The sequence below is a fragment of the Heterocephalus glaber genome, unplaced genomic scaffold (assembly GCF_053883595.1).
Source record: "Heterocephalus glaber isolate CG9 unplaced genomic scaffold, H.glaber_assembly_v1.0 deba00000901, whole genome shotgun sequence".
Taxonomy (NCBI): domain Eukaryota; kingdom Metazoa; phylum Chordata; class Mammalia; order Rodentia; family Bathyergidae; genus Heterocephalus; species Heterocephalus glaber.
In genome coordinates, this window is record NW_028258171.1 from 11293068 (window position 1) to 11306182 (window position 13115).

Genomic DNA, 13115 nt, shown 5'->3' on the forward strand with positions numbered 1-13115 from the left:
ACGGCTATCACGGGGCCACCCTCGCCCATCGGACCTCCAACTCCGCCTCTCCTGCATCTTCATCTCACCACCTCAAAGTTCAGAGTTCAGAGCAGGAGCAGCCAGTCAGCCAAAGCGAGGACACCTACCCAGGCAGAGCATTGAGCTTCTGAGATGATCAGGGACACCTGACTCCCTCACGCACTGTGACAGGAGGGTCAACAATGTGGGTACAGATCCTGACAGGGTGTGGGTTTGGAGGAGGCGATGAAGGAACCTCTGATTACTTGCTTCTGTTTTCAATGAATTATGACAAAGAGCTGTCAGCTGAGAGAGAAGTAAGAGACCAGTACTAGAGATCCAGAAAAAAGAAAAGATGTGAAATAGCACTTTTGGAGAATGAAATTCTAGTTATCTACGCTACACGGCAAGCCACATGAAACACAGTAAATTGAAAAATAGCAATCATACATTTTTCCCACAAATCTGGGGGTCAAGTGTTGCCCAGCTAGGCAGTTCTTATTCCCTGTCCCTTATAAGACCAATCAGATAGTGAGCAGGGCTAAGGTCATACGAAGGATTATTCACACACAAGTCTGTCCCCGGGCTGGGAAGGCAAAACCTGGGGCTCCTCAGAGACACACAAGATAGATAGGTGGATAGACAGATAATTATATGGTTCATACTTAAATTTTTAAAATTTTATTATGGTAAGAGACACATTGCAATTAGTCTCCCTTAAAATACTCCCCCTCAATTCAAATGCACTTATCCCATCATTCTTGCCACTTTCTGAAGCAGTTCTGGAAGTCCTTCTCATGAGTGTCTTTACAAGGTATAAAGACATATTATTAGGTTTAATTCAAAAAAGTACAGTGAATGCTGCTGCTGAGTGCCATCCAACAGAAAGGCAGCTCATAAACATTACAGTGTGAGCTCACGCACTTTATTCACTAGTGCTTGCACCTTCTAGCTCTTCCCCCAAAGTAAAAGTGATCGTGAAAGGTAGATGTTTTGAATCCTTTCAGGACATTAAGGCAGCCATGACAGCGCAACCAAAGACACTCACAAAAGAGAATTTAGAATTCTAAGCAATTTAGAATTGCTTCAGAAATAAGGACTAAAAGGTATAACAGATAAGGTGAAATAGGAAGAAAAGGGGCAAAGGGGAGGGGGAAGTGGGAGGGGAAGGGGAAAGGAAAGAAGGGAATGGAATTAATATGAGAAAATGGAAAAATAGAAATAAAGTCTTTGTAAATAGGGAGGGATGGAGGGGTTGAAGGGAGGGCAGGGGAAGGGGGAATAATAAGGACTGACAGAGATTATGTAAAGATGCAAATTTCCAATGATGAATGTCATTATATTGTACACCTAAAATGTACCAATAAAATTAATTTTTTTAAAAAAGAATTGCTTCAGAGACTGACAGAATTGATGCATAAGTGTGTTCAAAGTAAGGAGGAGTGTTTTGAAGGGGATTAATGGCAATGTGTTAAAATTTTTAAATTTAAACATTTGTTGGGCTAGGAATTTAGCTCAGTGGTTTTGCCACCTGCTACGCAAGCACAAGGACCCAAGTTCAATCCCTGGTTCCAAAAAAAAAAAATTTAAACATTTGTCAGTGCATATCTCCAATGATGAATATCATTATATTGTACACCTAAAATGTACCAATAAAAGGATATACAAAAAAAATTTGTCATATTTTTATCACATCTTTTATATATATGCAAACATGAATACATGTATATATATGTGTATACATACATATATAAGTAACTTAATGTTTATATAGCCATATATTTGTATGTCCTAGCAGCTACAGGCTCCCAACATCCCAAGAGAAACTGACAGAATCTTTGTCCACACAAAGTCCTACCCAGATGCCAGGGAAGGGATGTAGAACCTGTCTTTTGATGGAAGAAATGTCAAAGAATCTGCAGAGATATTTCTAAACAACCACAAGCAGAAAAATTAAAATATTAAAGAAAGAAAATTAAAATACAGGGCTATAACAGTGAGCGTTCATTTAGGGTAAGTAATCATGAATTAAAGAGAGACTGGTTAACAGAGTTGGCTGGGGTTTTTTTATTTATTTATCTTTTTCAGTGCAGGAGATGGAATCCAGGGCCTCAGGCATGCTAGGCAAGGACTCTACCACTGAGCTACACCCCTGGCAAGTCATGTATTTTTATACATTAACTTTGGGCTGCTTAGTACAGATGCAGAAGGGAGGTTAGTTTCTTTCCCATAGATTCATCAGCTCCCAGCACTTCAATGAGGATGTAAGCACTATGAGGTCAGGACCCTTGTCTGTCTGATTTAGGGCCAAATCTGGGTCTCCTACAAAGTGTTCTTTGATGTGCCTGTGATGGGCTTGACCCTGGCTTCTCTATCTGTCTCTTGTTCCAGCTGTTCTTCCCAATCAGGATTCCTCCCAGCCTCCCTGCCACCAACTTCACTGTGTGCCTGCACGGATCACTTGACTGCTTGGAGCTTTAGTCTCCATGCCTATAAAATGAAGATTATGTGATGCTTAAGGTCTCTTTCAGGCATAAAAATCATATCTTGCTATCTCATCCCACCCATTTGATGACTTCCATGGTGCCAAAATACATCAGCTCAGATGAAGGTGCTAGCACAGGTGCCCTCAGGCTTTTCCCTTACAACTGATCCACTTAAGACGCAGCCTCTGGAAACACACTGAATCTAAAAGCAAAGCCTCCTACACTCGATAAATCCTTGTTGGATTTCAGCATGAGAGCACAGAGAGAGAAGCATCGAAACTGGAGCTGTAAAGTACCTTAAAAAAAGACAGATCTAGCCTAGTCTTTGCCCTCTTGGGTATTCACATCCTTTCTTAGCTATCACCAAGCCTGGTGCAATAAATATATCTCTTTTTATCTTTCCACATATGTCAGTCCCTTTCTTTCCTGAATCATTTTTCTTGCTTTTCTGTGAACTTTCCCCACTCTGGCTCTGCACTCCCAATACTTAATGTCAGGGCAATCTACAGGGTAGGAGGTAGGGGGCCACAGAGGCGATAGAGGAGTTGAAGCAATAGAAACAAATAGCTTTTATTAAGGCAGCAATATTGGTTGGGCATTCACCGACTTCTGCGGGCTGCAGCGCCCCCTGGAGTCCGATTTGCAGAACTACCTGAGAAGTGTTGAGAGCCTGAAGGTCTCTTGCTCAAAAACCAGCCAGGGTCAAATTCCAGCTCTGTCACTATGTGTGAGAGACACTGAGTAAATTATTCCTTAAGCATTCCATTCCTCTTTTTCCCCTTCTGAAAAGTAAGGATAAGAATATACAGTTTTCTTTTGCAGATGGAAAAGAGACCAAGAGATGGAGGGAGGGAAGAGGGAGGGGAAAGGAAGTAAGAATTAAGATGCGCTATGTGCATGAACCAACTCCCCACGATGAAAGTAATCATCATGTACTGCAAATGTGTACTCATATTTTTTAATTTTATAAAAAATAAAAGTGAACAGCTGGGGATTTAGCTCAGTAGTTCTGCCGCCTGACTCACAAGTGCAAGGTCCCAAGTTCGATCCCTGGCACCAAAAAACAAATAAAAGGGCTGGGGATTTAGCTCAGTGGTGCCGCCACCTGCCTCACAAGCACAAGGTCCTGAGTTCAATCCCCAGACCAAAAAAAACTGAAGGAGAATCTTAAAACCCATCAGCACCTGCCAGTGTGGTCATTCAAATAGCAGTCATTATAACTTAGTGTTTTGCCTCCTCCAAACCCACATGTTAAAGTCCTAGCCCCTAATGTGATGGAATTAGGAGGTGAGGCGTCTGGGAGTGTGATTAGGTCCAGATAAAGTCCTAAAAGTTGCCGGGAGTGGTGGTGCATGCTTGTAATCCCTGCACTCAGGAGGCTGAGAGAGGAGGATCACCATGAGTTCAAGGCCAGCTAGAACATTCATGATGGAATTAGAGCCCTGCTAAGAAGAGACACCCGGGCTGCTTCTGTGTACCATGATAGGACAAGGCAAAAAGCAGACACTGCAAGCCCGAAAGAGGGCCTTTACACAGAATGAAATCTATCAGCACCTTGATCTTGGACTTGATTCCTGGTGAGAGAAAACAGGAACCTGAATAAGCATGATACCAGTGTTACAGACAATAGGTTATGGGTTCCAGGCCATTCAAATTGGAGGAAAACAATAAGACTTATGACTTTTTGGATTTGGGGACTGAAGAAAGGGAGTCTGAACATTTCCAGTAAGGTCACCAGAGGGGTGTTGAGGTAACCAAATGAGTCAGGAGGCCAGTGCTTTGTTGATTTGTTTTTGGCATTGCTAATGGGCAGGTATGTGAAGTTTGACTTTTTCACTCAAGAAGCTTTCACCAAGCACTGAGGCCATGCCTGACCCTGAGAGCATCCAGAGAAACAGGCACATCCCTGATTTCATGGTGCAGGGCAAAGAACAATGAGAAGTCCGTGCTGCTAGAGGGCAGGGGAGGCTTGCACAATGTCTGTGCCAACGCCGCAGGGTACTCCCTGCCTGGAGTCACAGAGGAGGTGCAGGAGCCAAAACAGGAAGAAAGCTTAGTTCTGCCTAGTGGCCTGTGGGCTGGTACAACAGTCTTCACGTTGGAACAGGAGGAGCTACACGGTACGCTTTCCCCAGACCCAGATCCCATCCAGTTCTCTCCATGTTTTTTGGCCAAGTGCTGCCTATTGGGAAACGAGAGGAAAAGAGTCTGATAAATCAACAAAAACCTGGCCCCTGTCTCACTAAGAGTCTGATTAAATACAGGAAAGATCACTCTGACAGCTAAGAGGAGGGGAACCAGGAAAAGATTTAACACACTAAGCACAAAAAAAGAGAAAAACAACAAGGATGTTATATTCACAAGCCTAAGTTCCAAGCTTCCCCCTCCCCCAATCCTGCTTCTGGCCAAGACTGAGGACAGGAAACAGTGTGAAAGCCTGGACTTGCAGTCAGCTGGGTCTGCCTCCAGGGAAACCATCAAGATCGCCCTGCTGGGAGCTGAAGGCACCTAAGCCTTTGAATCGGGTGTTAATAGCAATGGAGCCAGGTTTTTTCTCTAGTTGGCAGTTGGCTTGGCCCCTTTGATCTCTGAATAAGTCAAGAAAAGGATTTTCCTCAAGTAGAAAGCTTTCCATGGCTGGTTTCTTGGGAGTCTGCACAATGTTCTTTGGCAGGTGTGTGGCCACCCAGCAGGGAATCCTGGCAGTTGCAGGAAGGCAGGTCACGCTGCTTTAGAAATCTTCTAAGAGAGAAAGCAGGAGGATCTTTCTAAAGAAGAAACTCAGTGAAGAGAGGCAATGGGTGTGAGCAGAGGTGGTAAAAGCCCAAGCCTTTAGAAAACAGATTAGAAAAGACTGACTGAAAGTTGTACTGTAAGACCAAGGGCCTAACCAAACGCTCCGAGGAGCTGACTATAGTGAAGCACACCCAGGGATCCCAGCGGTGCCTCCAGAATGTAAGGCCAAGGGCCTTACCAAATGCTCCAAGGAGCTGAAGTGGAGCACACCTGGGGATCCCAGCGGTGCCTTCAGAATGTAAGACCAAGGCCTTACCAAATGTTCCAAGGAGCTGACTATAGCGAAGACCACCTGGGAAGGAACACACCGGCCATGTTGGGAAAACAGACCTTTATTAGTCTGGCCAGACGGCACTCTTGAAGCAAAATAGCTCAGAGAGGCAACTGGCTCAGAATCCGAGGCTGTTTTTATAGGGGGTTGAGGGGGAAGTTAACATATCAAAGAAAAGGGGACAAAGGTTAGTGGTCGACTGTCACATATTGATGGTTAGCAGACATCTGTAGCTTGTTCTAACAATTGTGGTGCCTGGAATATCAGTTCCAGATAAACAAAGAGTTGAGTAGTTTACTCTGGGACCCTAGGTCAGTTACAGATCCCTATCTAGCATCTCTAGACTAACAAACATCTCTATCCATTAACTCACATTTTAATCACAATGGGGCTAGAGAAAAAGGGGCAAAGGTTATGCAGTCCCACAGTACCGAAAAGGTTAGAGGAGAAATTTATAATGATGCCCAGATTTTTATTCATGGATCTTGGGCTTTGATTGAAATCAGGAGTGGAGGAAATTCCAAGGAGGTACAGTGGGGAGGAGACCGGAGAGGTAGCACTTTAGCTCTCAGATGAGCCTTACATAGAAATTCACCTCCCTGTGTAGATGGAGCTGAAGGCTGGTGCTGATGCAGACTAACGTGTGCAGGGGGCGATGGCTTTCGGTCTCTTCCATGGGAAATATTAAGCAAGACTATCTATGGAAACTGGAATACCTGGAATGCAGATGGGAGGCTAGAAAGGATGGGAGAGATTGAAGGAAATGGTAAAAGATTGCCAACCAGAATCAGGTACTCCATAAACCTACATCCACACCAGTATGTGTATGTGTTTTATGACTGCCTCCAGCATCTCTCAGAATCTCAGGTGTTTTGAGATGGAACATCTTAGACATGAAGAGGATATGAGTTAGAAGTTTCAGGACAAGTGAAAGAGACAAGAGGACAAAGGAGTTGAGAATGCTAGAGAGAAACTAAAGGATGAATGCACCATGAACATTCATCTAGAATGAGGAAGAAATGAAGCCAGGAAGGAACTGATTGATGGAGAAAATAGGGGATGGAGAAATGGGAGATGACCACAGAAAGAGCAGACAGGATCGAAGGGACCAGATCTAATGTTTCATAATATGGAATGTTACCAAAATACTGGTTGCAGTCATCCTGCCTTAGGAAATGGGGAAATCAAGGCAAAAGCCAAGAGAATGAACTGCAAGCATGGCTTTAAAGAATTAAAAGTAAAATTTTGTTCATCTAGAACTGCTAACTGCAAAAGACATCCCAATAATGCTATTGTTATATTTGTTTAAAGCTAGAGGAGAGGAAGCCAATGAAAAATAAGGTACTGCTTCTCATGTGACTGTCTTGGGGAAGACAAGATCACTGAGAAGCAAACTCCTGATGCCAACAATACTCACAACCAAGACTGTGCACTGAAATATTTGACCAAAAGTTTGGTCAAGAACGCCACTACTGAGATGGAGATCTAGCTGTTTTACATAACAAGCTGAAACTTTACTCCATTCATACTTTCACCAGTGACAGCCAAAGCCATGGTCCAAGAGTGATCTACCCTGCCCAACCATGAAAGCAGTGGGCCTTAGACTTCACTCTCCTCCTCCCTCCATGTCCTCCCATCAGTGGAACCCAACAGGAAACCAGATGAGTCCATCACTATCTGTATCCCAGGACCAAGAGTAGGAGGATGGTGAAGAGTGAATGTGGAGAAGGAAGCAACAACTCTCCAGCAGTTAATGAGGACTGGGAAAAGCTGTGTTGATGTCTTTGTCCAATGGTGCTGCTACGAGAAATACCTTAGACTGGGGGGCTGATCAACAGCACAAATTTCTCACAGTTCCAGCTGCTGGGAAGTACAAGTCCGAGAGACTAGGAGTTTCGGTGTCTGGTGAGGGCCCACTTCCTGGTTTACAGATGGCTTCTCACTGTGTCCTTGGGTGGTGGAAGGGGGAAAGCAGGCCCCAAATCTCTGTTATAAGGACAACAATCCTATCCTCAAAGGCAGAGCCCTTGTGATCTAATCACCTCCTAACAACCCTGCCTCCCAACCCCATTGCACTGGTGATTAGGCATCAACACAGAAATTTATTTTTTTGGTACCAGGGAATGAACTCGGGTCCTTGTGCTTTCCAGGCAGGCGGCGGAACCACTGAGCTAAATCCCCGGCCCCAACACAGGAAGTTTTGAGATGACAAACATTCAGACAGTAACAGAGCCCAGGATGTGCCTTTAGCTCAAAGACAATAATATGGACTATGCAAGCCAGGCATGGTGGCACGCACCTGTGATCCCAGCGCTCTGGGAGGTGAGCCAAGAGGACCACAAGTTCAAGCCCACCTTGGGCAGCTTAGTAAGACCTTGTCTCAGAATGAAGATTTTTTTTTTTTAAAGGCTGGTGATGTAACTCAGTGTGAAGGCCCTGGGTTCAATCCCCACTACTACAAAAAAAAATTAAAAACTGGAAGGTCTAGCAGCACCAGATCCATTCCTTAGGGCGGCACTTGGCAGGGCTGGGTGACTGCAGCGCTTCCTTGGCCCCCACAACTAACCCTGAGGTCAAGGGCACATTTTCACCTTTGAGTTGTCCATCAGCATCAGGTGGCAGGGATGTTTTCTTACAGTAGAGAAGTATGGGGCCCGGGGATTTAGCTCAGTGGTGCCGCTGCCTGTCTCCCAAGTCCAAGGTTCTGAGTTCGATCCCCAGTACCAAAAAAAAAAAAAAAGTACGGTATGGTCCTGTGTTTATCTCTACTAACTGGGAAAGCAAAAAATAGTCCAAAAGAGCAAAATTTTTCCTGAAAAATGGAAGAGAATACTTTTCTAATAAGAAGGGAGAGAATTCCTTTACGCTTTAATATGCACACAAAGCATTTCTGTATCAAAAAAAAACATGAGACCATTTTTCTTTTACCCATGACACTTCCCTCAATTTATGTGACATGCCTGGAACTCTGTGGGCTTTTCCACTTGAGATCCTGTGCCAAGCCATGCAGGTGGGAAGCGGAAAATTTGTCCATGTTTCCCGTGACTTACCTGTGGGTGTTCCTTATTCTTGGGTTCCCTGCCACTGATCTGAAACCTCTGGGCTGAAGACCTCATCTAAGTCCTCTAAGGCATCTGGATCTCAAAAGTTTAACAGCACTGCATGTGGGGAACCCTCAAGGCAGGCAGAAAATGGTACTAAAGAGGGGGACCTATGAGATGGGATGATGGGTAAAGGAATGGGAAGGGATAAATTCACTGTGGAGAAGAAAACAGACGTCAAGAACAGAGCTACGAGGATGGGGGGGGCGGTGCCACTAGGAGGGCTGGTGTGATACAAGAAGGAAATGGTGATAAAAGGTCCAGAAGCCAGGACTTCCGGCTGGGACCTACAGGAAGAGGGCATGGCCTATGAGATCTGGAATCAGAGTTGACTGAGTGCCTGGCAAGGAAACCATGGGATGTTTCCACCACCTCCTCCATTGCCCAGTCTCAGAAACATAGGGGATTTTTTTAAATCCTATTTTGCTATTCACCATGTTTGATTCAGTTCAAATCAACAAATAATCAAGCCTACACAAGAGAAGAATAAAATTAGATTACTTTTTTTTTTTTTGAGACAGGGTCTCAAACACAGGGTGTGTAGTTCAGGCTGGCCTGGAACTCACAGCGATCCTCCTGCTTCAGCCTCCTAAATTATAGGATTACATAAGCTAAATTCCTTTTAAGAGTAAAAGTTAATATTGAGATTCAAAGCCTAGATTTTCCAAATTACTGCGGATTCAACCACAAATACATCACTTAGGTCCCAGCACTGCACATTAGTCTCTCTCAGCAAAGAGCAATTGATCTCTCAAAGCACTTATCGGCAGCTTCAGCTTTCCCAAGAAGTAGATGCAGATGAGCCAGGGAGCAGAGCAGCAGTGGTGCTACAGGGCTGATTTCTTTTTCAGCGCCAGGTGGATCAGCAACTACTGGTGCGGGTCCTGATATTGACATTGCACATTTCGCTTCACTAGGTTCTTCTGGCATTTGGACTTCTTTACTCGATCGAACATCTGCTGAGCAAAAGAATCCCTTTCAGTAGCTTCCATTTCTCTTCCTCTTCTTACAAGTTCTACCTGAGTGACTGGGTCTGCCTCCTTTCTCACTTCTGCCTTCATGCTTCATCAGCTTTTGCAGCAGCTTCAAGAACTAGATGTGCAGTGGTTCCAGCGCCTGCCTCACAAGCTCAAGGTCCTGAGTTCGATCCCCAGTATGAAAAAAGAACCAGATGTGGCTGGACTCTGGCCCATTCAGCTGGTGGCAGATGTCCTAATCCAGCTCTGATGTTTCCAGATTCCTCACATTTGGTGTGTAATTCCTTGTCCTTTTCTTTATCCTCCTCCTTTACTCTTTTCTCTTTATCTCTGCCATTATATTGATCTTTATTCTCAGATCAACAATGGGTTCTCCCATGACTGCATCACTCAGTGGTTTGACTCTTGACCTAGACCTCTGAACTCTGTAAGATTTCCCTTGACCCCCTGAACCACTTTGACTTTGTTTTCTTCTGCAACCCTAGGAGGAGCTACTGCTAAACCAATGCCTGGATCTCCTATCATATGAAACCAGTCTGGACCAAGATCTTGACTTGGATCTTGATTTCCTTCCACCTTTCTTTTGGCTGTATGGCCTACTGTCTGAAGACCGTCTGGAAGATGACGGTCTAAGGTGATTCTTCTTTCTCTTGCTTCTGCTTTCTTTCTTAGTGTTGATGACAGGCATTCCATTTCTATATACTGGATCCAGACCTTCAGGATCACACCTCCCTTAGCTGTGGAAGTCCTCAGACCTGGAAATTTTTCTTCAAATCAGGGCACTACCAGCATCCTCTGAACTTGCTTCAGTTTAAGCTCAGTGCCTTCCTGAATCCTCCTTTTAATTTTATGAGATGGGGTCCCACTAAGCAACTACATTGCCCAGGCTGAGCTTGGACTTACTATCTTCCTGCCTCAACTGTCCAGAATGATGGGATTACAGGCATGAAGCCACTGCCGGGCTAGCAGTTGCTGGCTTGCTGGCTAACTTGCTTGCTTTCTTCCTTCCTTCCTTCCTTCCTTCCTTCCATCCTTTCTTCCTTTTTTCCTTTTTCTTCAAAGAAAGTAAATTTATATTTTATTTTGTACAAGGATAAGGGGAAAAAATCACTTTAGTATGTATAACACTGCCTTCCTGTCGTTGCAGACATAGGTGTAGGCACGTCAGTAGGCTGGGAAAGCCACCCCATTCCTGAGGCAGGCATTCATGAATAGGGGTAGGGCCAGTCTTGTGGCTGCTGTTTTGAAATGTCGCTGGGCTGGGTCTAAGTGGTTCCTGAAGCTGAGATGAGGAACCTAACCCACTGTTGCAGAATAAGTTTGCAGGTTCACTGATTCTAGCCACAGAAAAAGAATTTCTGAGAGGCATCAGCAAGAGGCACTAGAAGGGTTTAGTAAGCAGAGATTTTAAGACACACACAAGACGGGAGGGTGGGTACTCAGAGAAATGAGACACTGGAAATGTAGGTCTCATACAGACAGAACAGAGAAAGTAGAGAAATGAACCTGATAGCAGCCAGCAGATATGACTAGGTAGAAATGAGATTCTGAAGGACTTATAGGAATTGGGGAGTAAGATACAGAAGCAGCAAATGTCGGCTCCCCATTTCAGTGGCCTGTGCTGTTTCAGTGTTTCGCAGCAAACTTTGCATTCTTCTCTTCCCAATACTTTGAAGAAATCAATTCTAAAAAGCCTACAGTTATAAGGCTCCATTCCGAGTTACTTTTCCCCAGATGGAACAGCTTTTTCCCCAGGTGCTCCTTCCTCCTTCTCTGATGAAATTTATAACCTCTTCATTAGCCTGTAATTCCTTTTATTCCAGAATATTAATGAAGATAACAAATAATTGTCTGATTCTCCCCAGTGACCTGAATTCCCTCTGGGTATATGGAATCCTTAAGTCTTCTGAAAGTAGGAATTCAGTGGTGAGATCCTGTTACCGTCATTAATTTGCAATTACAAAGCAGTAACTCCATTTACTTGAGAGGAAGGCAACTGGTAATTTCTTTCTTTCTTGTTTTTGGGGGGTTTTTTATCCCGTTTTGTTGGGGATTTGGGGTTGTTTTTTTTCTGGTACCAGGGATCGAACTTGGGTCCTTGCGCTTGCACAGCAGGTGGCAAAAACACTGAGCTAAATCCCTGGCCCTCTGTTTTGTTGTTTTGAGACAGCATTTTGCTATGTGTTTTAGGCTGGCCTTGAACTCACTATGTAGCCCAGGCTGGCCTCAAACTCATGGTGATCCTCCTGCCTCAGCAGCCCAAGTGCTGGGATTACAGGCATGAGCCACCACACTTGGCCCTACTGGTAATTAAACCAGCATCTAATCAAAACTAAAGCCACTCTCCTATTGACTAGATAATGTTCCCATTTCAATCGTAAGACTGACTTAGAGTACAGGTATGTTATGCTTCTCAAGTGATATATTCCTAAGTCAGGTGACCACTATTTTTTTTTTATAACATATCACATGGTCAGTAAAACAACTTCGGTTGTCTTAAGAAAAACATTGCAAGGAGACAAAAGAAGAGATCTAACCAATTTCCTCTTCTGAAAAATATTAATAATCATAAGTTCCCTAACTACCTCATAGAGCTTTTGGAAGATCAAATGAGATAAGTAGTTGAATGTTCTTCATAAAATGCAATATAAATATGTAACTGCAGAGCCAAGCATGGTGGTGTACACCTGTAATCCCAGCACTCAGAAGGTTGAGGCAGGAAGATCGCCTTGAGTTCAAGGCCAGCCTGGGCTACATAGTGAGTTCAAGGCCAACTTGAACTGCATACTGAGATCCTGTCTCAAAAAAACAACAACAGCAAAAACTATAACTACAAAGCCTATTACCCCAGAACTCTGGGAGGCTGCAGCAGAAGAATCACAAGTAAAAGGCCTGGGTATGTAGCTCATTGCAAATGCCCTGTGTTATGGTTTGGGTCTAGATGTCCCCCCAAAGCTTCATGCAGTGGCTGAATCTAGAGTGTGTGATCCTGGGGTTAAGAGCATGTGATTACTAAATCAGTCCACTGATTGGTTTGGCACCGCTCTAATCCCGGTAGTCTGGATAAGATAAAAGGGGCAGAAAGATGCTGGGAAGCTCCCTTATTGCTTTTGCTACCATGTGGGCACCATGAACTGCTTCTCATCTGTGATGCCCCTCTGCCATGTGCCACCCTGCCTTGTAGCCAGCTGATTATGCACTAACACCTCTACGAACTGTAAGCCAAATAAACCTTTCCCCCTTTAACTCTGGATGTCCAGTATTTTCTCTCAGCAACAAGAGAAAAGTAACTAACACGCCATAGGTTCAATTCCCAGTTCTGGGAAAAAAAAAAAAAAGTAAATACAATGGAACCTGAATGCCTGGGGACCAAACTCAGTTCCACCAACTGGCTATGTGACCTTAAGTAAGTTGTCCAACTTCTCTATGCCTCAATTTCCTCATCTGTAAAATGGGAAGAGGAGTGGGCCCCCACCTTGGTTTG

The 13115-nt window shown here is 44.2% G+C and overlaps 1 pseudogene; it reads right to left on the reverse strand.

Moving 5' to 3' along the window:
- Positions 1 to 9353: 9353 nt before the first annotated feature.
- LOC110350678 (serine/Arginine-related protein 53-like) lies at positions 9354 to 10402 on the reverse strand (annotated as a pseudogene).
- Between the last annotated feature and the right edge of the window lie 2713 nt (positions 10403 to 13115).